This window comes from Camelus dromedarius, unplaced genomic scaffold (assembly GCF_036321535.1).
Source record: "Camelus dromedarius isolate mCamDro1 unplaced genomic scaffold, mCamDro1.pat HAP1_SCAFFOLD_171, whole genome shotgun sequence".
NCBI classification, from domain to species: domain Eukaryota; kingdom Metazoa; phylum Chordata; class Mammalia; order Artiodactyla; family Camelidae; genus Camelus; species Camelus dromedarius.
In genome coordinates, this window is record NW_026989751.1 from 1704125 (window position 1) to 1730485 (window position 26361).

Consider the following 26361-nt stretch of genomic DNA (forward strand, 5'->3'; position numbering starts at 1 on the left):
AACTGAAAAGAAACTTTGTGTTCCCTTCAAGCTAAGTGAAGGACGGCTTTCACATACACTTATCTCTCAGAACTTAGCAAGTGGAGAGACGTTCGTTCATCTAGCACCAAGGGAACGGGTTGCAGGAGGCACTATTTCTCTGCTTTCTCAGTCTGTTTCCTAGTGCCGGTTTGATGTTCCTGCAGTTTTCACTGTAAAACCGAGTTGGAGCTAGTACCTCCCCATATATATGTATGGAATGGAGTTTGCAACTGAAAAGAAACTTTGTGTTCCCAACAAGCTAGGTGAAGGACGGCTTTCACACACACTTATCTCTGAGAACTGAGCAAGTGGAGAGACGTTCGTTCATCTAGCACCACGTTAACGGGTTGCAGGAGACACTTTTTCTCTGCTTTCTCAGTCTGTTTCCTATTGCCGGTTTGAATTCCTGCAGTTTTCAATGTAAAACCGAGTTGGAGCTTGTACTTCCACATATATATGTATGGAATGGAGTTTGCAACTGAAAAGAAACTTTGTGTTCCCAACAAGCTAGGTGAAGGACGGCTTACACACAAACTTATCTCTCGGAACTGAGCAAGTGCAGAGACGTTCGTTCATCTAGCACCAAGGGAACGTGTTGCAGGAGACACTTTTTCTCTGCTTTCTCAGTCTGTTTCCTAGTGCCGGTTTCAAGTTCCTGCAGTTTTCACTGTAAAACCGTTTTGGAGCTTCTACCTCCCCATATATATGGATGGAGTGGAGTTTGCAAATGAAAAGAAACTTTGTGTTCCCAACAAGCTAGGTGAAGGACGGCTTTCACACACACTTATCTCTCAGAACTGAGCAAGTGGAGAGACGTTCGTTCATCTAGCATCAAGGGAACGGGATGCAGGAGACACTATTTCTCTGCTATCTCAGTCTGTTTCCTAATGCCGGTTTGAAGTTCCTGCAGTTTTCAGAGTAAAATCGAGTTGGAGCTAGTACCTCCCCATATATATGTATGGAATGGAGTTTGCAACTGAAAAGAAACTTTGTGTTCCCAACAAGCTAGGTGAAGGACGGCTAACACACACACTTATCACTCGGAACTGAGCAAGTGGAGAGACGTTCGTTCATCTAGCACCAAGGGAACGTGTTGCAGGAGACACTTTTTCTCTGCTTTCTCAGTCTGTTTCCTAGTGCCGGTTTGAAGTTCCTGCAGTTTTCACTGTAAAACCGAGTTGGAGCTTCTACCTCCCCATATATATGGATGGAGTGGAGTTTGCAACTGAAAAGAGACTTTGTGTTCCCAACAAGCTAGGTGAAGGACGGCTTTCACACACACTCTTCTCTCAGAACTGAGCAAGTGGAGAGACGTTCGTTCATCTAGCACCAAGGGAACGGGTCGCATGAGACACTTTTTCTCTGCTTTCTCAGTCTGTTTCATAGTGCCGGTGTGAAGTTCCTGCAGTTTTCAGTGTAAAACCGAGTTGGAGCTAGTACCTACCCATATATATGTATGGAATGGAGTTTGCAACTGAAAAGAAACTTTGTGTTCCCAACAAGCTAGGTGAAGGACGGCTTTCACACACACTTATCTCTCAGAACTGAGCAAGTGAAGAGACGTTCGTTCATCTAGCACCAAGGGAACGGGTTGCAGGAGGCACTTTTTCTCTGCTTTCTCAGTCTGTTTCCTAGTGCCGATTTGAAGTTCCTGCAGATTTCACTGTAAAACCGTGTTGGAGCTTCTACCTCCCCATATATATGTATGGAATGCTGTTTGCAACTGAAAAGAAACTTTGTGTTCCCATCAAGATAAGTGAAGGACGGCTTTCACACACATTATCACTCAGAACTTAGCAAGTGGAGAGACGTTCGTTCATCTAGCACCAAGGGAACGGGTTGCAGGAGGCACTTTTTCTCTGCTTTCTCAGTCTGTTTCCTAGTGCCGGTTTGATGTTCCTGCAGTTTTCACTGTAAAACCGAGTTGGAGCTAGTACCTCCCCATATATATATATGGAATGGAGTTTGCAACTGAAAAGAAACTTTGTGTTCCCAACAAGCTAGGTGAAGGACGGCTTTCACACACACTTATCTCTCAGAACTGAGCAAGTGGAGAGACGTTCGTTCATCTAGCACCACGTTAACGGGTTTCAGGAGACACTTTTTCTCTGCTTTCTCAGTCTGTTTCCTAGTGCCGGTTTGAAGTTCCTGCAGATTTCACTGTAAAACCGTGTTGGAGCTTCTACCTCCCCATATATATGTATGGAATGGTGATTGCAACTGAAAAGAAACTTTGTGTTCCCATCAAGCTAAGTGAAGGACGGCTTTCACACACACTTATCTCTCAGAACTTAGCAAGTGGAGAGACGTTCGTTCATCTAGCACCAAGGGAACGGGTTGCAGGAGGCACTTTTTCTCTGCTTTCTCAGTCTGTTTCCTAGTGCCGGTTTGATGTTCCTGCAGTTTTCACTGTAAAACCGAGTTGGAGCTAGTACCTCCCCATATATATGTATGGAATGGAGTTTGCAACTGAAAAGAAACTTTGTGTTCCCAACAAGCTAGGTGAAGGACGGCTTTCACACACACTTATCTCTCAGAACTGAGCAAGTGGAGAGACGTTCATTCATCTAGCACCACGTTAACGGGTTTCAGGAGACACTTTTTCTCTGCTTTCTAGTCTGTTTCCTAGTGCCGATTTGAAGTTCCTGCAGATTTCACTGTAAAACCGTGTTGGAGCTTCTACCTCCCCATATATATGTATGGAATGGTGTTTGCAACTGAAAAGAAACTTTGTGTTCCCATCAAGCTAAGTGAAGGACGGCTTTCACACACACTTATCTCTCAGAACTTAGCAAGTGGAGAGACGTTCGTTCATCTAGCACCAAGGGAACGGGTTGCAGGAGGCACTTTTTCTCTGCTTTCTCAGTCTGTTTCCTAGTGCCGGTTTGATGTTCCTGCAGTTTTCACTGTAAAACCGAGTTGGAGCTAGTACCTCCCCATATAAATGTATGGAATGGAGTTTGCAACTGAAAAGAACTTTGTGTTCCCAACAAGCTAGGTGAAGGACGGCTTTCACACACACTTATCTCTCAGAACTGAGCAAGTGGAGAGACGTTCGTTCATCTAGCACCACGTTAACGGGTTGCAGGAGACACTTTTTCTTTGCTTTCTCAGTCTGTTTCCTAGTGCCGGTTTGAAGTTCCTGCAGTTTTCACTGTAAAACCGAGTTGGAGCTTCTACCTCCCCATATATATGTATGGAATGGAGTTTGCAACTGAAAAGAAACTTTGTGTTCCCAACAAGCTAGGTGAAGGACGGCTTTCACACACACTTATCTCTCAGAACAGAGCAAGTGGAGAGACGTTCGTTCATCTAGCACCAAGGGAACGGGCTGCAGGAGACACATTTTCTCTGCTTTCTCAGTCTGTTTCCTAGTGCCGGTTTGAAGTTCCTGCAGTTTCAACTGTAAAACCGATTTGGAGCTACTACCTCCCCATATATATATATGGAATGGAGTTTGCAACTGAAAAGAAACTTTGTGTTCCCAACAAGCTAGGTGAAGGACGGCTTTCACACACACTTATCCCTCAGAACTGAGCAAGTGGAGAGACGTTCGTTCATCTAGCACCAAGGGAACTGGTTGCAGGAGACACTTTTTCTCTGCTTTCTCAGTCTGTTTCCTAGTGCCGGTTTGAAGTTCCTGCAGTTTTCACTGTAAAACCGAGTTGGAGCTTCTACCTCCCCATATATATGTATGGAATGGAGTTTGCAACTGAAAAGAAACTTTGTGTTCCCAACAAGCTAGGTGAAGGACGGCTTTCACACACACTTATCTCTCAGAACTGAGCAAGTGGAGAGACGTTCGTTCATCTAGCACTAAGGGAACGGGTTGCAGGAGGCACTTTTTCTCGGCTTTCTCAGTCTGTTTCCTAGTGCCGATTTGAAGTTGCTGCAGATTTCACTGTAAAACCGTGTTGGAGCTTCTACCTCCCCATATATATGTATGGAATGGTGTTTGCAACTGAAAAGAAACTTTGTGTTCCCTTCAAGCTAAGTGAAGGACGGCTTTCACACACACTTATCTCTCAGAACTTAGCAAGTGGAGAGACGTTCGTTCATCTAGCACCAAGGGAACGGGTTGCAGGAGGCACTATTTCTCTGCTTTCTCAGTCTGTTTCCTAGTGCCGGTTTGATGTTCCTGCAGTTTTCACTGTAAAACCGAGTCGGAGCTAGTACCTCCCCATATATATGTATGGAATGGAGTTTGCAACTGAAAAGAAACTTTGTGTTCCCAACAAGCTAGGTGAAGGACGGCTTTCACACACACTTATCTCTGAGAACTGAGCAAGTGGAGAGACGTTCGTTCATCTAGCACCACGTTAACGGGTTGCAGGAGACACTTTTTCTCTGCTTTCTCAGTCTGTTTCCTATTGCCGGTTTGAATTCCTGCAGTTTTCAATGTAAAACCGAGTTGGAGCTTGTACTTCCACATATATATGTATGGAATGGAGTTTGCAACTGAAAAGAAACTTTGTGTTCCCAACAAGCTAGGTGAAGGACGGCTTACACACAAACATATCTCTCGGAACTGAGCAAGTGCAGAGACGTTCGTTCATCTAGCACCAAGGGAACGTGTTGCAGGAGACACTTTTTCTCTGCTTTCTCAGTCTGTTTCCTAGTGCCGGTTTCAAGTTCCTGCAGTTTTCACTGTAAAACCGTTTTGGAGCTTCTACCTCCCCATATATATGGATGGAGTGGAGTTTGCAAATGAAAAGAAACTTTGTGTTCCCAACAAGCTAGGTGAAGGACGGCTTTCACACACACTTATCTCTCAGAACTGAGCAAGTGGAGAGACGTTCGTTCATCTAGCATCAAGGGAACGGGATGCAGGAGACACTATTTCTCTGCTATCTCAGTCTGTTTCCTAATGCCGGTTTGAAGTTCCTGCAGTTTTCAGAGTAAAATCGAGTTGGAGCTAGTACCTCCCCATATATATGTATGGAATGGAGTTTGCAACTGAAAAGAAACTTTGTGTTCCCAACAAGCTAGGTGAAGGACGGCTAACACACACACTTATCACTCGGAACTGAGCAAGTGGAGAGACGTTCGTTCATCTAGCACCAAGGGAACGTGTTGCAGGAGACACTTTTTCTCTGCTTTCTCAGTCTGTTTCCTAGTGCCGGTTTGAAGTTCCTGCAGTTTTCACTGTAAAACCGAGTTGGAGCTTCTACCTCCCCATATATATGGATGGAGTGGAGTTTGCAACTGAAAAGAGACTTTGTGTTCCCAACAAGCTAGGTGAAGGACGGCTTTCACACACACTTTTCTCTCAGAACTGAGCAAGTGGAGAGACGTTCGTTCATCTAGCACCAAGGGAACGGGTCGCATGAGACACTTTTTCTCTGCTTTCTCAGTCTGTTTCATAGTGCCGGTGTGAAGTTCCTGCAGTTTTCAGTGTAAAACCGAGTTGGAGCTAGTACCTACCCATATATATGTATGGAATGGAGTTTGCAACTGAAAAGAAACTTTGTGTTCCCAACAAGCTAGGTGAAGGACGGCTTTCACACACACTTATCTCTCAGAACTGAGCAAGTGAAGAGACGTTCGTTCATCTAGCACCAAGGGAACGGGTTGCAGGAGGCACTTTTTCTCTGCTTTCTCAGTCTGTTTCCTAGTGCCGATTTGAAGTTCCTGCAGATTTCACTGTAAAACCGTGTTGGAGCTTCTACCTCCCCATATATATGTATGGAATGCTGTTTGCAACTGAAAAGAAACTTTGTGTTCCCATCAAGATAAGTGAAGGACGGCTTTCACACACATTATCACTCAGAACTTAGCAAGTGGAGAGACGTTCGTTCATCTAGCACCAAGGGAACGGGTTGCAGGAGGCACTTTTTCTCTGCTTTCTCAGTCTGTTTCCTAGTGCCGGTTTGATGTTCCTGCAGTTTTCACTGTAAAACCGAGTTGGAGCTAGTACCTCCCCATATATATATATGGAATGGAGTTTGCAACTGAAAAGAAACTTTGTGTTCCCAACAAGCTAGGTGAAGGACGGCTTTCACACACACTTATCTCTCAGAACTGAGCAAGTGGAGAGACGTTCGTTCATCTAGCACCACGTTAACGGGTTTCAGGAGACACTTTTTCTCTGCTTTCTCAGTCTGTTTCCTAGTGCCGGTTTGAAGTTCCTGCAGATTTCACTGTAAAACCGTGTTGGAGCTTCTACCTCCCCATATATATGTATGGAATGGTGATTGCAACTGAAAAGAAACTTTGTGTTCCCATCAAGCTAAGTGAAGGACGGCTTTCACACACACTTATCTCTCAGAACTTAGCAAGTGGAGAGACGTTCGTTCATCTAGCACCAAGGGAACGGGTTGCAGGAGGCACTTTTTCTCTGCTTTCTCAGTCTGTTTCCTAGTGCCGGTTTGATGTTCCTGCAGTTTTCACTGTAAAACCGAGTTGGAGCTAGTACCTCCCCATATATATGTATGGAATGGAGTTTGCAACTGAAAAGAAACTTTGTGTTCCCAACAAGCTAGGTGAAGGACGGCTTTCACACACACTTATCTCTCAGAACTGAGCAAGTGGAGAGACGTTCATTCATCTAGCACCACGTTAACGGGTTTCAGGAGACACTTTTTCTCTGCTTTCTAGTCTGTTTCCTAGTGCCGATTTGAAGTTCCTGCAGATTTCACTGTAAAACCGTGTTGGAGCTTCTACCTCCCCATATATATGTATGGAATGGTGTTTGCAACTGAAAAGAAACTTTGTGTTCCCATCAAGCTAAGTGAAGGACGGCTTTCACACACACTTATCTCTCAGAACTTAGCAAGTGGAGAGACGTTCGTTCATCTAGCACCAAGGGAACGGGTTGCAGGAGGCACTTTTTCTCTGCTTTCTCAGTCTGTTTCCTAGTGCCGGTTTGATGTTCCTGCAGTTTTCACTGTAAAACCGAGTTGGAGCTAGTACCTCCCCATATAAATGTATGGAATGGAGTTTGCAACTGAAAAGAACTTTGTGTTCCCAACAAGCTAGGTGAAGGACGGCTTTCACACACACTTATCTCTCAGAACTGAGCAAGTGGAGAGACGTTCGTTCATCTAGCACCACGTTAACGGGTTGCAGGAGACACTTTTTCTTTGCTTTCTCAGTCTGTTTCCTAGTGCCGGTTTGAAGTTCCTGCAGTTTTCACTGTAAAACCGAGTTGGAGCTTCTACCTCCCCATATATATGTATGGAATGGAGTTTGCAACTGAAAAGAAACTTTGTGTTCCCAACAAGCTAGGTGAAGGACGGCTTTCACACACACTTATCTCTCAGAACAGAGCAAGTGGAGAGACGTTCGTTCATCTAGCACCAAGGGAACGGGCTGCAGGAGACACATTTTCTCTGCTTTCTCAGTCTGTTTCCTAGTGCCGGTTTGAAGTTCCTGCAGTTTCAACTGTAAAACCGATTTGGAGCTACTACCTCCCCATATATATATATGGAATGGAGTTTGCAACTGAAAAGAAACTTTGTGTTCCCAACAAGCTAGGTGAAGGACGGCTTTCACACACACTTATCTCTCAGAACTGAGCAAGTGGAGAGACGTTCGTCCATCTAGCACCAATTTAACGGGTTGCAGGAGACACTTTTTCTCTGCTTTCTCAGTCTGTTTCCTAGTGCCGGTTTGAAGTTCCTGCAGATTTCACTGTAAAACCGTGTTGGAGCTTCTACCTCCCCATATATATGTATGGAATGGTGTTTGCAACTGAAAAGAAACTTTGTGTTCCCATCAAGCTAAGTGAAGGACGGCTTTCACACACACTTATCTCTCAGAACTTAGCAAGTGGAGAGACGTTCGTTCATCTAGCACCAAGGGAACGGGTTGCAGGAGGCACTTTTTCTCTGCTTTCTCAGTCTGTTTCCTAGTGCCGGTTTGATGTTCCTGCAGTTTTCACTGTAAAACCGAGTTGGAGCTAGTACCTCCCCATATATATGTATGGAATGGAGTTTGCAACTGAAAAGAAACTTTGTGTTCCCAACAAGCTAGGTGAAGGACGGCTTTCACACACACTTATCTCTCAGAACTGAGCAAGTGGAGAGACGTTCATTCATCTAGCACCAAGGGAACGGGTTGCAGGAGACACTTTTTCTCTGCTTTCTAGTCTGTTTCCTAGTGCCGATTTGAAGTTCCTGCAGATTTCACTGTAAAACCGTGTTGGAGCTTCTACCTCCCCATATATATGTATGGAATGGTGTTTGCAACTGAAAAGAAACTTTGTGTTCCCATCAAGCTAAGTGAAGGACGGCTTTCACACACACTTATCTCTCAGAACTTAGCAAGTGGAGAGACGTTCGTTCATCTAGCACCAAGGGAACGGGTTGCAGGAGGCACTTTTTCTCTGCTTTCTCAGTCTGTTTCCTAGTGCCGGTTTGATGTTCCTGCAGTTTTCACTGTAAAACCGAGTTGGAGCTAGTACCTCCCCATATATATGTATGGAATGGAGTTTGCAACTGAAAAGAAACTTTGTGTTCCCAACAAGCTAGGTGAAGGACGGCTTTCACACACACTTATCTCTCAGAACTGAGCAAGTGGAGAGACGTTCGTTCATCTAGCACCACGTTAACGGGTTGCAGGAGACACTTTTTCTCTGCTTTCTCAGTCTGTTTCCTATTGCCGATTTGAAGTTCCTGCAGTTTTCAATGTAAAACCGAGTTGGAGCTTGTACTTCCACATATATATGTATGGAATGGAGTTTGCAACTGAAAAGAAACTTTGTGTTCCCAACAAGCTAGGTGAAGGACGGCTTTCACACACACTTATCTCTCAGAACTGAGCAAGTGGAGAGACGTTCGTTCATCTAGCACCAATTTAACGGGATGCAGGAGACACTTTTTCTCTGCTTTCTCAGTCTGTTTCCTAGTGCCGGTTTGAAGTTCCTGCAGTTTTCACTGTAAAACCGATTTGGAGCTAGTACCGACCCATATATATGTATGGAATGGAGTTTGCAACTGAAAAGAAACTTTGTGTTCCCATCAAGCTAAGTGATGACGGCTTTCACACACACATATCTCTCAGAACTGAGCAAGTGGATAGACGTTCGTTCATCTAGCACCTAGGGAACGGGTTGCAGGAGACACTTTTTCTCTGCTTTCTAGTCTGTTTCCTAGTGCCGGTTTGATGTTCCTGCAGTTTTCACTGTAAAACCGAGTTGGAGTTTCTACCTCCCCATATATATGTATGGAATGGAGTTTGCAACTGAAAAGAAACTTTGTGTTCCCAACAAGCTAGGTGAAGGACGGCTTTCACACACACTTATCTCTTAGAACTGAGCAAGTGGAGAGACGTTCGTTCATCTAGCACTAAGGGAACGGGTTGCAGGGGCACTTTTTCTCTGCTTTCTCAGTCTGTTTCCTAGTGCCGATTTGAAGTTGCTGCAGATTTCACAGTAAAACCGTGTTGGAGCTTCTACCTCCCCATATATATGTATGGAATGGTGTTTGCAACTGAAAAGAAACTTTGTGTTCCCATCAAGCTAAGTGAAGGACGGCTTTCACACACACTTATCTCTCAGAACTGAGCAAGTGGAGAGACGTTCGTTCATCTAGCACCAATTTAACGGGATGCAGGAGACACTTTTTCTCTGCTTTCTCAGTCTGTTTCCTAGTGCCGGTTTGAAGTTCCTGCAGTTTTCACTGTAAAACCGATTTGGAGCTAGTACCGACCCATATATATGTATGGAATGGAGTTTGCAACTGAAAAGAATCTTTGTGTTCCCAACAAGCTAGGTGAAGGACGGCTTACACACACACATATCTCTCGGAAGCTAGCAAGTGCAAAGACGTTCATTCATCTAGCACCAAGGGAACGGGTTGCAGGAGACACTTTTTCTCTGCTTTCTAGTCTGTTTCCTAGTGCCGGTTTGATGTTCCTGCAGTTTTCACTGTAAAACCGAGTTGGAGTTTCTACCTCCCCATATATATGTATGGAATGGAGTTTGCAACTGAAAAGAAACTTTGTGTTCCCAACAAGATAGTTGAAGGACGGCTTTCACACACACTTATCTCTCAGAACTGAGCAAGTGGAGAGACGTTCGTTCATCTAGCCCCAAGGGAACAGGTTGCAGGAGACACTTTTTCTCTGCTTTCTCAGTCTGTTTCCTAGTGCCGGTTTGAAGTTCCTGCAGTTTTCACTGTAAAACCGAGTTGGAGCTAGTACCTCCCCATATATATTTATGGAATGGAGTTTGCAACTGAAAAGAAACTTTGTGTTCCCAACAAGCTAAGTGAACGACGGCTTTCACACACACATATCTCTCAGAACTGAGCAAGTGGAGAGACGTTCGTTGATCTAGCACCAAGTTAACGGGTTGCAGGAGACACATTTTCTCTGCTTTCTCAGTCTGTTTCCTAGTGCCGGTTTGAAGTTCCTGCAGTTTTCACTGTAAAACCGTGTTGGAGCTTCTACCTACCCATATATATGGATGGAGTGGATTTTGCAACTGAAAAGAAACTTTGTGTTCCCAACAAGCTAGGTGAAGTACGGCTTTCACACACACTTATCTCTCAGAACTGAGCAAGTGGAGAGACGTTCGTTCATCTAGCACCAAGGGAACGAGTTGCAGGAGACACTTTTTCTCTGCTTTCTCAGTCTGTTTCCTACTGCCGGTTTGAAGTTCCTGCAGTTTTCACTGTAAAACCGAGTTGGAACTAGTACCTCCCCATATATATGTATGGAATGGAGTTTGCAACTGAAAAGAAACTTTGTGTTCCCAACAAGCTAGGTGAAGGACTGCTTTCACACACACTTATATCTCAGAACTGAGCAAGTGGAGAGACGTTCGTTCATCTAGCACCAAGGGAACGGGTTGCAGGAGACACTTTTTCCCTGCTTTCTCAGTCTGTTTCCTAGTGCCGGTTTGAAGTTCCTGCAGTTTTCACTGTAAAACCGAGTTGGAGCTTGTACCACCCCATATATATGTATGGAATGGAGTTTGCAACTGAAAAGAAACTTTGTGTTCCCAACAACCTAGGTGAAGGACGGCTTTCACACACACTTATCTCTCAGAACAGAGCAAGTGGAGAGACGTTCGTTCATCTAGCACCAAGGGAACGGGCTGCAGGAGACACATTTTTCTGCTTTCTCAGTCTGTTTCCTAGTGCCGGTTTGAAGTTCCTGCAGTTTCAACTGTAAAACCGATTTGGAGCTACTACCTCCCCATATATATATATGGAATGGAGTTTGCAACTGAAAAGAAACTTTGTGTTCCCAACAAGCTAGGTGAAGGACGGCTTTCACACACACTTATCTCTCAGAACTGAGCAAGTGGAGAGACGTTCGTCCATCTAGCACCAATTTAACGGGTTGCAGGAGACACTTTTTCTCTGCTTTCTCAGTCTGTTTCCTAGTGCCGGTTTGAAGTTCCTGCAGATTTCACTGTAAAACCGTGTTAGAGCTTCTACCTCCCCATATATATGTATGGAATGGTGTTTGCAACTGAAAAGAAACTTTGTGTTCCCATCAAGCTAAGTGAAGGACGGCTTTCACACACACTTATCTCTCAGAACTTAGCAAGTGGAGAGACGTTCGTTCATCTAGCACCAAGGGAACGGGTTGCAGGAGGCACTTTTTCTCTGCTTTCTCAGTCTGTTTCCTAGTGCCGGTTTGATGTTCCTGCAGTTTTCACTGTAAAACCGAGTTGGAGCTAGTACCTCCCCATATATATGTATGGAATGGAGTTTGCAACTGAAAAGAAACTTTGTGTTCCCAACAAGCTAGGTGAAGGACGGCTTTCACACACACTTATCTCTCAGAACTGAGCAAGTGGAGAGACGTTCATTCATCTAGCACCAAGGGAACGGGTTGCAGGAGACACTTTTTCTCTGCTTTCTAGTCTGTTTCCTAGTGCCGATTTGAAGTTCCTGCAGATTTCACTGTAAAACCGTGTTGGAGCTTCTACCTCCCCATATATATGTATGGAATGGTGTTTGCAACTGAAAAGAAACTTTGTGTTCCCATCAAGCTAAGTGAAGGACGGCTTTCACACACACTTATCTCTCAGAACTTAGCAAGTGGAGAGACGTTCGTTCATCTAGCACCAAGGGAACGGGTTGCAGGAGGCACTTTTTCTCTGCTTTCTCAGTCTGTTTCCTAGTGCCGGTTTGATGTTCCTGCAGTTTTCACTGTAAAACCGAGTTGGAGCTAGTACCTCCCCATATATATGTATGGAATGGAGTTTTCAACTGAAAAGAAACTTTGTGTTCCCAACAAGCTAGGTGAAGGACGGCTTTCACACACACTTATCTCTCAGAACTGAGCAAGTGGAGAGACGTTCGTTCATCTAGCACCACGTTAACGGGTTGCAGGAGACACTTTTTCTCTGCTTTCTCAGTCTGTTTCCTATTGCCGGTTTGAAGTTCCTGCAGTTTTCAATGTAAAACCGAGTTGGAGCTTGTACTTCCACATATATATGTATGGAATGGAGTTTGCAACTGAAAAGAAACTTTGTGTTCCCAACAAGCTAGGTGAAGGACGGCTTTCACACACACTTATCTCTCAGAACTGAGCAAGTGGAGAGACGTTCGTTCATCTAGCACCAATTTAACGGGATGCAGGAGACACTTTTTCTCTGCTTTCTCAGTCTGTTTCCTAGTGCCGGTTTGAAGTTCCTGCAGTTTTCACTGTAAAACCGATTTGGAGCTAGTACCGACCCATATATATGTATGGAATGGAGTTTGCAACTGAAAAGAATCTTTGTCTTCCCAACAAGCTAGGTGAAGGACGGCTTACACACACACATATCTCTCGGAACCTAGCAAGTGCAAAGACGTTCATTCATCTAGCACCAAGGGAACGGGTTGCAGGAGACACTTTTTCTCTGCTTTCTAGTCTGTTTCCTAGTGCCGGTTTGATGTTCCTGCAGTTTTCACTGTAAAACCGAGTTGGAGTTTCTACCTCCCCATATATATGTATGGAATGGAGTTTGCAACTGAAAAGAAACTTTGTGTTCCCAACAAGCTAGGTGAAGGACGGCTTTCACACACACTTATCTCTTAGAACTGAGCAAGTGGAGAGACGTTCGTTCATCTAGCACTAAGGGAACGGGTTGCAGGGGCACTTTTTCTCTGCTTTCTCAGTCTGTTTCCTAGTGCCGATTTGAAGTTGCTGCAGATTTCACAGTAAAACCGTGTTGGAGCTTCTACCTCCCCATATATATGTATGGAATGGTGTTTGCAACTGAAAAGAAACTTTGTGTTCCCATCAAGCTAAGTGAAGGACGGCTTTCACACACACTTATCTCTCAGAACTGAGCAAGTGGAGAGACGTTCGTTCATCTAGCACCAATTTAACGGGATGCAGGAGACACTTTTTCTCTGCTTTCTCAGTCTGTTTCCTAGTGCCGGTTTGAAGTTCCTGCAGTTTTCACTGTAAAACCGATTTGGAGCTAGTACCGACCCATATATATGTATGGAATGGAGTTTGCAACTGAAAAGAATCTTTGTGTTCCCAACAAGCTAGGTGAAGGACGGCTTACACACACACATATCTCTCGGAAGCTAGCAAGTGCAAAGACGTTCATTCATCTAGCACCAAGGGAACGGGTTGCAGGAGACACTTTTTCTCTGCTTTCTAGTCTGTTTCCTAGTGCCGGTTTGATGTTCCTGCAGTTTTCACTGTAAAACCGAGTTGGAGTTTCTACCTCCCCATATATATGTATGGAATGGAGTTTGCAACTGAAAAGAAACTTTGTGTTCCCAACAAGATAGTTGAAGGACGGCTTTCACACACACTTATCTCTCAGAACTGAGCAAGTGGAGAGACGTTCGTTCATCTAGCCCCAAGGGAACAGGTTGCAGGAGACACTTTTTCTCTGCTTTCTCAGTCTGTTTCCTAGTGCCGGTTTGAAGTTCCTGCAGTTTTCACTGTAAAACCGAGTTGGAGCTAGTACCTCCCCATATATATTTATGGAATGGAGTTTGCAACTGAAAAGAAACTTTGTGTTCCCAACAAGCTAAGTGAACGACGGCTTTCACACACACATATCTCTCAGAACTGAGCAAGTGGAGAGACGTTCGTTGATCTAGCACCAAGTTAACGGGTTGCAGGAGACACATTTTCTCTGCTTTCTCAGTCTGTTTCCTAGTGCCGTTTTGAAGTTCCTGCAGTTTTCACTGTAAAACCGTGTTGGAGCTTCTACCTACCCATATATATGGATGGAGTGGATTTTGCAACTGAAAAGAAACTTTGTGTTCCCAACAAGCTAGGTGAAGGACGGCTTTCACACACACTTATCTCTCAGAACTGAGCAAGTGGAGAGACGTTCGTTCATCTAGCACCAAGGGAACGGGTTGCAGGAGACACTTTTTCTCTGCTTTCTCAGTCTGTTTCCTACTGCCGGTTTGAAGTTCCTGCAGTTTTCACTGTAAAACCGAGTTGGAACTAGTACCTCCCCATATATATGTATGGAATGGAGTTTGCAACTGAAAAGAAACTTTGTGTTCCCAACAAGCTAGGTGAAGGACTGCTTTCACACACACTTATCTCTCAGAACTGAGCAAGTGGAGAGACGTTCGTCCATCTAGCACCAATTTAACGGGTTGCAGGAGACACTTTTTCTCTGCTTTCTCAGTCTGTTTCCTAGTGCCGGTTTGAAGTTCCTGCAGATTTCACTGTAAAACCGTGTTAGAGCTTCTACCTCCCCATATATATGTATGGAATGGTGTTTGCAACTGAAAAGAAACTTTGTGTTCCCATCAAGCTAAGTGAAGGACGGCTTTCACACACACTTATCTCTCAGAACTTAGCAAGTGGAGAGACGTTCGTTCACCTAGCACCAAGGGAACGGGTTGCAGGAGGCACTTTTTCTCTGCTTTCTCAGTCTGTTTCCTAGTGCCGGTTTGATGTTCCTGCAGTTTTCACTGTAAAACCGAGTTGGAGCTAGTACCTCCCCATATATATGTATGGAATGGAGTTTGCAACTGAAAAGAAACTTTGTGTTCCCAACAAGCTAGGTGAAGGACGGCTTTCACACACACTTATCTCTCAGAACTGAGCAAGTGGAGAGACGTTCATTCATCTAGCACCAAGGGAACGGGTTGCAGGAGACACTTTTTCTCTGCTTTCTAGTCTGTTTCCTAGTGCCGATTTGAAGTTCCTGCAGATTTCACTGTAAAACCGTGTTGGAGCTTCTACCTCCCCATATATATGTATGGAATGGTGTTTGCAACTGAAAAGAAACTTTGTGTTCCCATCAAGCTAAGTGAAGGACGGCTTTCACACACACTTATCTCTCAGAACTTAGCAAGTGGAGAGACGTTCGTTCATCTAGCACCAAGGGAACGGGTTGCAGGAGGCACTTTTTCTCTGCTTTCTCAGTCTGTTTCCTAGTGCCGGTTTGATGTTCCTGCAGTTTTCACTGTAAAACCGAGTTGGAGCTAGTACCTCCCCATATATATGTATGGAATGGAGTTTGCAACTGAAAAGAAACTTTGTGTTCCCAACAAGCTAGGTGAAGGACGGCTTTCACACACACTTATCTCTCAGAACTGAGCAAGTGGAGAGACGTTCGTTCATCTAGCACCACGTTAACGGGTTGCAGGAGACACTTTTTCTCTGCTTTCTCAGTCTGTTTCCTATTGCCGGTTTGAAGTTCCTGCAGTTTTCAATGTAAAACCGAGTTGGAGCTTGTACTTCCACATATATATGTATGGAATGGAGTTTGCAACTGAAAAGAAACTTTGTGTTCCCAACAAGCTAGGTGAAGGACGGCTTTCACACACACTTATCTCTCAGAACTGAGCAAGTGGAGAGACGTTCGTTCATCTAGCACCAATTTAACGGGATGCAGGAGACACTTTTTCTCTGCTTTCTCAGTCTGTTTCCTAGTGCCGGTTTGAAGTTCCTGCAGTTTTCACTGTAAAACCGATTTGGAGCTAGTACCGACCCATATATATGTATGGAATGGAGTTTGCAACTGAAAAGAATCTTTGTCTTCCCAACAAGCTAGGTGAAGGACGGCTTACACACACACATATCTCTCGGAACCTAGCAAGTGCAAAGACGTTCATTCATCTAGCACCAAGGGAACGGGTTGCAGGAGACACTTTTTCTCTGCTTTCTAGTCTGTTTCCTAGTGCCGGTTTGATGTTCCTGCAGTTTTCAGTGTAAAACCGAGTTGGAGTTTCTACCTCCCCATATATATGTATGGAATGGAGTTTGCAACTGAAAAGAAACTTTGTGTTCCCAACAAGCTAGGTGAAGAACGGCTTTCACACACACTTATCTCTTAGAACTGAGCAAGTGGAGAGACGTTCGTTCATCTAGCAATAAGGGAACGGGTTGCAGGGGCACTTTTTCTCTGCTTTCTCAGTCTGTTTCCTAGTGCCGATTTGAAGTTGCTGCAGATTTCACAGTAAAACCGTGTTGGAGCTTCTACCTCCCCATATATATGTATGGAATGGTGTTTGCAACTGAAAAGAAACTTTGTGTTCCCATCAAGCTAAGTGAAGGACGGCTTTCACACACACTTATCTCTCAGAACTGAGCAAGTGGAGAGACGTTCGTTCATCTAGCACCAATTTAACGGGATGCAGGAGACAATTTTTCTCTGCTTTCTCAGTCTGTTTCCTAGTGCCGGTTTGAAGTTCCTGCAGTTTTCACTGTAAAACCGATTTGGAGCTAGTACCGACCCATATATATGTATGGAATGGAGTTTGCAACTGAAAAGAATCTTTGTGTTCCCAACAAGCTAGGTGAAGGACGGCTTACACACACACATATCTCTCGGAAGCTAGCAAGTGCAAAGACGTTCATTCATCTAGCACCAAGGGAACGGGTTGCAGGAGACACTTTTTCTCTGCTTTCTAGTCTGTTTCCTAGTGCCGGTTTGATGTTCCTGCAGTTTTCACTGTAAAACCGAGTTGGAGTTTCTACCTCCCCATATATATGTATGGAATGGAGTTTGCAACTGAAAAGAAACTTTGTGTTCCCAACAAGATAGTTGAAGGACGGCTTTCACACACACTTATCTCTCAGAACTGAGCAAGTGGAGAGACGTTCGTTCATCTAGCACCAAGGGAACAGGTTGCAGGAGACACTTTTTCTCTGCTTTCTCAGTCTGTTTCCTAGTGCCGGTTTGAAGTTCCTGCAGTTTTCACTGTAAAACCGAGTTGGAGCTAGTACCTCCCCATATATATTTATGGAATGGAGTTTGCAACTGAAAAGAAACTTTGTGTTCCCAACAAGCTAAGTGAACGACGGCTTTCACACACACATATCTCTCAGAACTGAGCAAGTGGAGAGACGTTCGTTGATCTAGCACCAAGTTAACGGGTTGCAGGAGACACATTTTCTCTGCTTTCTCAGTCTGTTTCCTAGTGCCGGTTTGAAGTTCCTGCAGTTTTCACTGTAAAACCGTGTTGGAGCTTCTACCTACCCATATATATGGATGGAGTGGATTTTGCAACTGAAAAGAAACTTTGTGTTCCCAACAAGCTAGGTGAAGGACGGCTTTCACACACACTTATCTCTCAGAACTGAGCAAGTGGAGAGACGTTCGTTCATCTAGCACCAAGGGAACGGGTTGCAGGAGACACTTTTTCTCTGCTTTCTCAGTCTGTTTCCTACTGCCGGTTTGAAGTTCCTGCAGTTTTCACTGTAAAACCGAGTTGGAACTAGTACCTCCCCATATATATGTATGGAATGGAGTTTGCAACTGAAAAGAAACTTTGTGTTCCCAACAAGCTAGGTGAAGGACTGCTTTCACACACACTTATATCTCAGAACTGAGCAAGTGGAGAGACGTTCGTTCATCTAGCACCAAGGGAACGGGTTGCAGGAGACACTTTTTCCCTGCTTTCTCAGTCTGTTTCCTAGTGCCGGTTTGAAGTTCCTGCAGTTTTCACTGTAAAACCGAGTTGGAGCTTGTACCACCCCATATATATGTATGGAATGGAGTTTGCAACTGAAAAGAAACTTTGTGTTCCCAACAAGCTAGGTGAAGGACGGCTTTCACACACACTTATCTCTCAGAACAGAGCAAGTGGAGAGACGTTCGTTCATCTAGCACCAAGGGAACGGGCTGCAGGAGACACATTTTCTCTGCTTTCTCAGTCTGTTTCCTAGTGCCGGTTTGAAGTTCCTGCAGTTTCAACTGTAAAACCGATTTGGAGCTACTACCTCCCCATATATATATATGGAATGGAGTTTGCAACTGAAAAGAAACTTTGTGTTCCCAACAAGCTAGGTGAAGGACGGCTTTCACACACACTTATCTCTCAGAACTGAGCAAGTGGAGAGACGTTCGTCCATCTAGCACCAATTTAACGGGTTGCAGGAGACACTTTTTCTCTGCTTTCTCAGTCTGTTTCCTAGTGCCGGTTTGAAGTTCCTGCAGATTTCACTGTAAAACCGTGTTGGAGCTTCTACCTCCCCATATATATGTATGGAATGGTGTTTGCAACTGAAAAGAAACTTTGTGTTCCCATCAAGCTAAGTGAAGGACGGCTTTCACACACACTTATCTCTCAGAACTTAGCAAGTGGAGAGACGTTCGTTCATCTAGCACCAAGGGAACGGGTTGCAGGAGGCACTTTTTCTCTGCTTTCTCAGTCTGTTTCCTAGTGCCAGTTTGATGTTCCTGCAGTTTTCACTGTAAAACCGAGTTGGAGCTAGTACCTCCCCATATATATGTATGGAATGGAGTTTGCAACTGAAAAGAAACTTTGTGTTCCCAACAAGCTAGGTGAAGGACGGCTTTCACACACACTTATCTCTCAGAACTGAGCAAGTGGAGAGACGTTCATTCATCTAGCACCAAGGGAACGGGTTGCAGGAGACACTTTTTCTCTGCTTTCTAGTCTGTTTCCTAGTGCCGATTTGAAGTTCCTGCAGATTTCACTGTAAAACCGTGTTGGAGCTTCTACCTCCCCATATATATGTATGGAATGGTGTTTGCAACTGAAAAGAAACTTTGTGTTCCCTTCAAGCTAAGTGAAGGTCGGCTTTCACACACACTTATCTCTCAGAACTTAGCAAGTGGAGAGACGTTCGTTCATCTAGCACCAAGGGAACGGGTTGCAGGAGGCACTTTTTCTCTGCTTTCTCAGTCTGTTTCCTAGTGCCGGTTTGATGTTCCTGCAGTTTTCACTGTAAAACCGAGTTGGAGCTAGTACCTCCCCATATAAATGTATGGAATGGAGTTTGCAACTGAAAAGAACTTTGTGTTCCCAACAAGCTAGGTGAAGGACGGCTTTCACACACACTTATCTCTCAGAACTGAGCAAGTGGAGAGACGATCGTTCATCTAGCACCACGTTAACGGGTTGCAGGAGACACTTTTTCTCTGCTTTCTCAGTCTGTTTCCTAGTGCCGGTTTGAAGTTCCTGCAGTTTTCACTGTCAAACTGAGTTGGAGCTAGTACCTACCAATATATATGTATGGATTGGGGTTTGCAACTGAAAAGAAACTTTGTGTTCCCAAGAAGCTAGGTGAAGGACGGCTTTCACACACACTTATCCCTCAGAACTGAGCAAGTGGAGAGACGTTCGTTCATCTAGCACCAAGGGAACTGGTTGCAGGATACACTTTTTCTCTGCTTTCTCAGTCTGTTTCCTAGTGCCGGTTTGAAGTTCCTGCAGTTTTTACTGTAAAACCGAGTTGGAGCTTGTTCCTCCCCATATATATGTATGGAATGGAGTTTACAACTGAAAAGAAACTTTGTGTTCCCAACAAGCTAGGTGAAGGACGGCTTTCACACACACTTATCTCTCAGAACTGAGCAAGTGGAGAGACGTTCGTTCATCTAGCACCAAGAGAACGGGTTGCAGGAGACACTTTTTCTCTGCTTTCTCAGTCTGTTTCCCAGTGCCGGTTTGAAGTTCCTGCAGTTTTCACTGTAAAACCGAGTTGGAGCTTCTACCTCCCCATATATATGTATGGAATGGGGTTTGCAACTGAAAAGAAACTTTGTGTTCCCAACAAGCTAGTTGAAGGACGGCTTTCACACACACTTATCTCTCAGAACAGAGCAAGTGGAGAGACGTTCGTTCATCTAGCACCAAGGGAACGGGCTGCAGGAGACACATTTTCTCTGCTTTCTCAGTCTGTTTCCTAGTGCCGGTTTGAAGTTCCTGCAGTTTCAACTGTAAAACCGATTTGGAGCTACTACCTCCCCATATATATATATGGAATGGAGTTTGCAACTGAAAAGAAACTTTGTGTTCCCAACAAGCTAGGTGAAGGAAGGCTTTCACACACACTTATCTCTCAGAACTGAGCAAGTGGAGAGACGTTCGTTCATCTAGCACCAAGGGAACGGGTTGCAGGAGGCACTTTTTCTCTGCTTTCTCAGTCTGTTTCCTAGTGCCGGTTTGATGTTCCTGCAGTTTTCACTGTAAAACCGAGTTGGAGCTAGTACCTCCCCATATATATGTATGGAATGGAGTTTGCAACTGAAAAGAAACTTTGTGTTCCCAACAAGCTAGGTGAAGGACGGCTTTCACACACACTTATCTCTCAGAACTGAGCAAGTGGAGAGACGTTCATTCATCTAGCACCAAGGGAACGGGTTGCAGGAGGCACTTTTTCTCTGCTTTCTCAGTCTGTTTCCTAGTGCCGGTTTGATGTTCCTGCCGTTTTCACTGTAAAACCGAGTTGGAGCTAGTACCTCCCCATATATATGTATGGAATGGAGTTTGCAACTGAAAAGAAACTTTGTGTTCCCAACAAGCTAGGTGAAGGACGGCTTTCACACACACTTATCTCTCAGAACTGAGCAAGTGGAGAGACGTTCGTTCATCTAGCACCACGTTAACGGGTTGCAGGAGACACTTTTTCTCTGCTTTCTCAGTCTGTTTCCTATTGCCGGTTTGAAGTTCCTGCAGTTTTCAATGTAAAACCGAGTTGGAGCTTGTACTTCCACATATATATGTATGGAATGGAGTTTGCAACTGAAAAGAAACTTTGTGTTCCCAACAAGCTAGGTGAAGGACGGCTTTCACACACACTTATCTCTCAGAACTGAGCAAGTGGAGAGACGTTCGTTCATCTAGCACCAATTTAACGGGATGCAGGAGACACTTTTTCTCTGCTTTCTCAGTCTGTTTCCTAGTGCCGGTTTGAAGTTCCTGCAGTTTTCACTGTAAATCCGATTTGGAGCTAGTACCGACCCATATATATGTATGGAATGGAGTTTGCAACTGAAAAGAATCTTTGTGTTCCCAACAAGCTAGGTGAAGGACGGCTTACACACACACATATCTCTCGGAACCTAGCAAGTGCAAAGACGTTCATTCATCTAGCACCAAGGGAACGGGTTGCAGGAGACACTTTTTCTCTGCTTTCTAGTCTGTTTCCTAGTGCCGGTTTGATGTTCCTGCAGTTTTCACTGTAAAACCGAGTTGGAGTTTCTACCTACCCATATATATGTATGGAATGGAGTTTGCAACTGAAAAGAAACTTTGTGTTCCCAACAAGCTAGGTGAAGGACGGCTTTCACACACACTTATCTGTTAGAACTGAGCAAGTGGAGAGACGTTCGTTCATCTAGCACTAAGGGAACGGGTTGCAGGAGGCACTTTTTCTCTGCTTTCTCAGTCTGTTTCCTAGTGCCGATTTGAAGTTGCTGCAGATTTCACAGTAAAACCGTGTTGGTGCTTCTACCTCCCCATATATATGTATGGAATGGTGTTTGCAACTGAAAAGAAACTTTGTGTTCCCATCAAGCTAAGTGAAGGACGGCTTTCACACACACTTATCTCTCAGAACTTAGCAAGTGTAGAGACGTTCGTTCATCTAGCACCAAGGGAACGGGTTGCAGGAGGCAATATTTCTCTGCTTTCTCAGTCTGTTTCCTAGTGCCGGTTTGATGTTCCTGCAGTTTTCACTGTAAAACCGAGTTGGAGCTAGTACCTCCCCATATATATGTATGGAATGGAGTTTGCAACTGAAAAGAAACTTTGTGTTCCCAACAAGCTAGGTGAAGGACGGCTTTCACACACACTTATCTCTGAGAACTGAGCAAGTGGAGAGACGTTCGTTCATCTAGCACCACGTTAACGGGTTGCAGGAGGCACTTTTTCTCTGCTTTCTCAGTCTGTTTCCTATTGCCGGTTTGAAGTTCCTGCAGTTTTCAATGTAAAACCGAGTTGGAGCTTGTACTTACACATATATATGTATGGAATGGAGTTTGCAACTGAAAAGAAACTTTGTGTTCCCAAGAAGCTAGGTGAAGGACGGCTTACACACAAACTTATCTCTCGGAACTGAGAAGTGCAGAGACGTTCGTTCATCTAGCACCAAGGGAACGGGTTGCAGGAGACACTTTTTCTCTGCTTTCTCAGTCTGTTTCCTAGTGCCGGTTTGAAGTTCCTGCAGTTTTCACTGTAAAACCGTGTTGGAGCTTCTACCTCCCCATATATATGAATGGAGAGGAGTTTGCAAATGAAAAGAAACTTTGTGTTCCCAACAAGCTAGGTGAAGGACGGCTTTCACACACACTTATCTCTCAGAACTGAGCAAGTGGAGAGACGTTCGTTCATCTAGCACCAAGGGAACGGGATGCAGGAGACACTATTTCTCTGCTATCTCAGTCTGTTTCCTAATGCCGGTTTGAAGTTCCTGCAGTTTTCAGAGTAAAATCGAGTTGGAGCTAGTACCTCCCCATATATATGTATGGAATGGAGTTTGCAACTGAAAAGAAACTTTGTGTTCCCAACAATCTAGGTGAAGGACGGCTAACAAACACACTTATCACTCGGAACTGAGCAAGTGGAGAGACGTTCGTTCATCTAGCACCAAGGGAACGGGTTGCAGGAGACACTTTTTCTCTGCTTTCTCAGTCTGTTTCCTAGTGCCGGTTTGAAGTTCCTGCAGTTTTCACTGTAAAACCGAGTTGGAGCTTCTACCTCCCCATATATATGGATGGAGTGGAGTTTGCAACTGAAAAGAAACTTTGTGTTCCCAACAAGCTAGGTGAAGGACGGCTTTCACACACACTTTTCTCTCAGAACTGAGCAAGTGGAGAGACGTTCGTTCATCTAGCACCAAGGGAACGGGTCGCATGAGACTCTTTTTCTCTGCTTTCTCAGTCTGTTTCATAGTGCCGGTGTGAAGTACCTGCAGTTTTCAGTGTAAAACCGAGTTGGAGCTAGTACCTCCCCATATATATGTATGGAATGGAGTTTGCAACTGAAAAGAAACTTTGTGTTCCCAACAAGCTAGGTGAAGGACGGCTTTCACACACACTTATCTCTCAGAACTGAGCAAGTGGAGAGACGTTCGTTCATCTAGCACCAAGGGACCGGGTTGCAGGAGGCACATTTTCTCTGCTTTCTCAGTCTGTTTCCTAGTGCCGGTTTGATGTTCCTGCAGTTTTCACTGTAAAACCGAGTTGGAGCTAGTACCTCCCCATATATATGTATGGAATGGAGTTTGCAACTGAAAAGAAACTTTGTGTTCCCAACAAGCTAGGTGAAGGACGGCTTTCACACACACTTATCTCTCAGAACTGAGCAAGTGGAGAGACGTTCATTCACCTAGCACCAAGGGAACGGGTTGCAGGAGACACTTTTTCTCTGCTTTCTAGTCTGTTTCCTAGTGCCGATTTGAAGTTCCTGCAGATTTCACTGTAAAACCGTGTTGGAGCTTCTACCTCCCCATATATATGTATGGAATGGTGTTTGCAACTGAAAAGAAACTTTGTGTTCCCGTCAAGCTAAGTGAAGTTCGGCTTTCACACACACTTATCTCTCAGAACTGAGCAAGTGGAGAGACGTTCGTTCATCTAGCACCAAGGGAACGGGTTGCAGGAGGCACTTTTTCTCTGCTTTCTCAGTCTGTTTCCTAGTGCCGGTTTGATGTTCCTGCAGTTTTCACTGTAAAACCGAGTTGGAGCTAGTACCTCCCCATATAAATGTATGGAATGGAGTTTGCAACTGAAAAGAACTTTGTGTTCCCAACAAGCTAGGTGAAGGACGGCTTTCACACACACTTATCTCTCAGAACTGAGCAAGTGGAGAGACGATCGTTCATCTAGCACCACGTTAACGGGTTGCAGGAGACACTTTTTCTCTGCTTTCTCAGTCTGTTTCCTAGTGCCGGTTTGAAGTTCCTGCAGTTTTCACTGTCAAACTGAGTTGGAGCTAGTACCTACCAATATATATGTATGGATTGGAGTTTGCAACTGAAAAGAAACTTTGTGTTCCCAAGAAGCTAGGTGAAGGACGGCTTTCACACACACTTATCCCTCAGAACTGAGCAAGTGGAGAGACGTTCGTTCATCTAGCACCAAGGGAACTGGTTGCAGGATACACTTTTTCTCTGCTTTCTCAGTCTGTTTCCTAGTGCCGGTTTGAAGTTCCTGCAGTTTTTACTGTAAAACCGAGTTGGAGCTTGTTCCTCCCCATATATATGTATGGAATGGAGTTTACAACTGAAAAGAAACTTTGTGTTCCCAACAAGCTAGGTGAAGGACGGCTTTCACACACACTTATCTCTCAGAACTGAGCAAGTGGAGAGACGTTCGTTCATCTAGCACCAAGAGAACGGGTTGCAGGAGACACTTTTTCTCTGCTTTCTCAGTCTGTTTCCCAGTGCCGGTTTGAAGTTCCTGCAGTTTTCACTGTAAAACCGAGTTGGAGCTTCTACCTCCCCATATATATGTATGGAATGGGGTTTGCAACTGAAAAGAAACTTTGTGTTCCCAACAAGCTAGGTGAAGGACGGCTTTCACACACACTTATCTCTCAGAACAGAGCAAGTGGAGAGACGTTCGTTCATCTAGCACCAAGGGAACGGGCTGCAGGAGACACATTTTCTCTGCTTTCTCAGTCTGTTTCCTAGTGCCGGTTTGAAGTTCCTGCAGTTTCAACTGTAAAACCGATTTGGAGCTACTACCTCCCCATATATATATATGGAATGGAGTTTGCAACTGAAAAGAAACTTTGTGTTCCCAACAAGCTAGGTGAAGGAAGGCTTTCACACACACTTATCTCTCAGAACTGAGCAAGTGGAGAGACGTTCGTTCATCTAGCACCAATTTAACGGGTTGCAGGAGACACTTTTTCTCTGCTTTCTCAGTCTGTTTCCTAGTGCCGGTTTGAAGTTCCTGCAGATTTCACTGTAAAACCGTGTTGGAGCTTCTACCTCCCCATATATATGTATGGAATGGTGTTTGCAACTGAAAAGAAACTTTGTGTTCCCATCAAGCTAAGTGAAGGACGGCTTTCACACACACTTATCTCTCAGAACTTAGCAAGTGGAGAGACGTTCGTTCATCTAGCACCAAGGGAACGGGTTGCAGGAGGCACTTTTTCTCTGCTTTCTCAGTCTGTTTCCTAGTGCCGGTTTGATGTTCCTGCAGTTTTCACTGTAAAACCGAGTTGGAGCTAGTACCTCCCCATATATATTTATGGAATGGAGTGTGCAACTGAAAAGAAACTTTGTGTTCCCAACAAGCTAGGTGAAGGACGGCTTTCACACACACTTATCTCTCAGAACTGAGCAAGTGGAGAGACGTTCATTCATCTAGCACCAAGGGAACGGGTTGCAGGAGACACTTTTTCTCTGCTTTCTAGTCTGTTTCCTAGTGCCGATTTGAAGTTCCTGCAGATTTCACTGTAAAACCGTGTTGGAGCTTCTACCTCCCCATATATATGTATGGAATGGTGTTTGCAACTGAAAAGAAACTTTGTGTTCCCATCAAGCTAAGTGAAGGACGGCTTTCACACACACTTATCTCTCAGAACATAGCAAGTGGAGAGACGTTCGTTCATCTAGCACCAAGGGAACGGGTTGCAGGAGGCACTTTTTCTCTGCTTTCTCAGTCTGTTTCCTAGTGCCGGTTTGAAGTTCCTGCAGTTTTTACTGTAAAACCGAGTTGGAGCTTGTTCCTCCCCATATATATGTATGGAATGGAGTTTACAACTGAAAAGAAACTTTGTGTTCCCAACAAGCTAGGTGAAGGACGGCTTTCACACACACTTATCTCTCAGAACTGAGCAAGTGGAGAGACGTTCGTTCATCTAGCACCAAGAGAACGGGTTGCAGGAGACACTTTTTCTCTGCTTTCTCAGTCTGTTTCCCAGTGCCGGTTTGAAGTTCCTGCAGTTTTCACTGTAAAACCGAGTTGGAGCTTCTACCTCCCCATATATATGTATGGAATGGGGTTTGCAACTGAAAAGAAACTTTGTGTTCCCAACAAGCTAGGTGAAGGACGGCTTTCACACACACTTATCTCTCAGAACAGAGCAAGTGGAGAGACGTTCGTTCATCTAGCACCAAGGGAACGGGCTGCAGGAGACACATTTTCTCTGCTTTCTCAGTCTGTTTCCTAGTGCCGGTTTGAAGTTCCTGCAGTTTCAACTGTAAAACCGATTTGGAGCTACTACCTCCCCATATATATATATGGAATGGAGT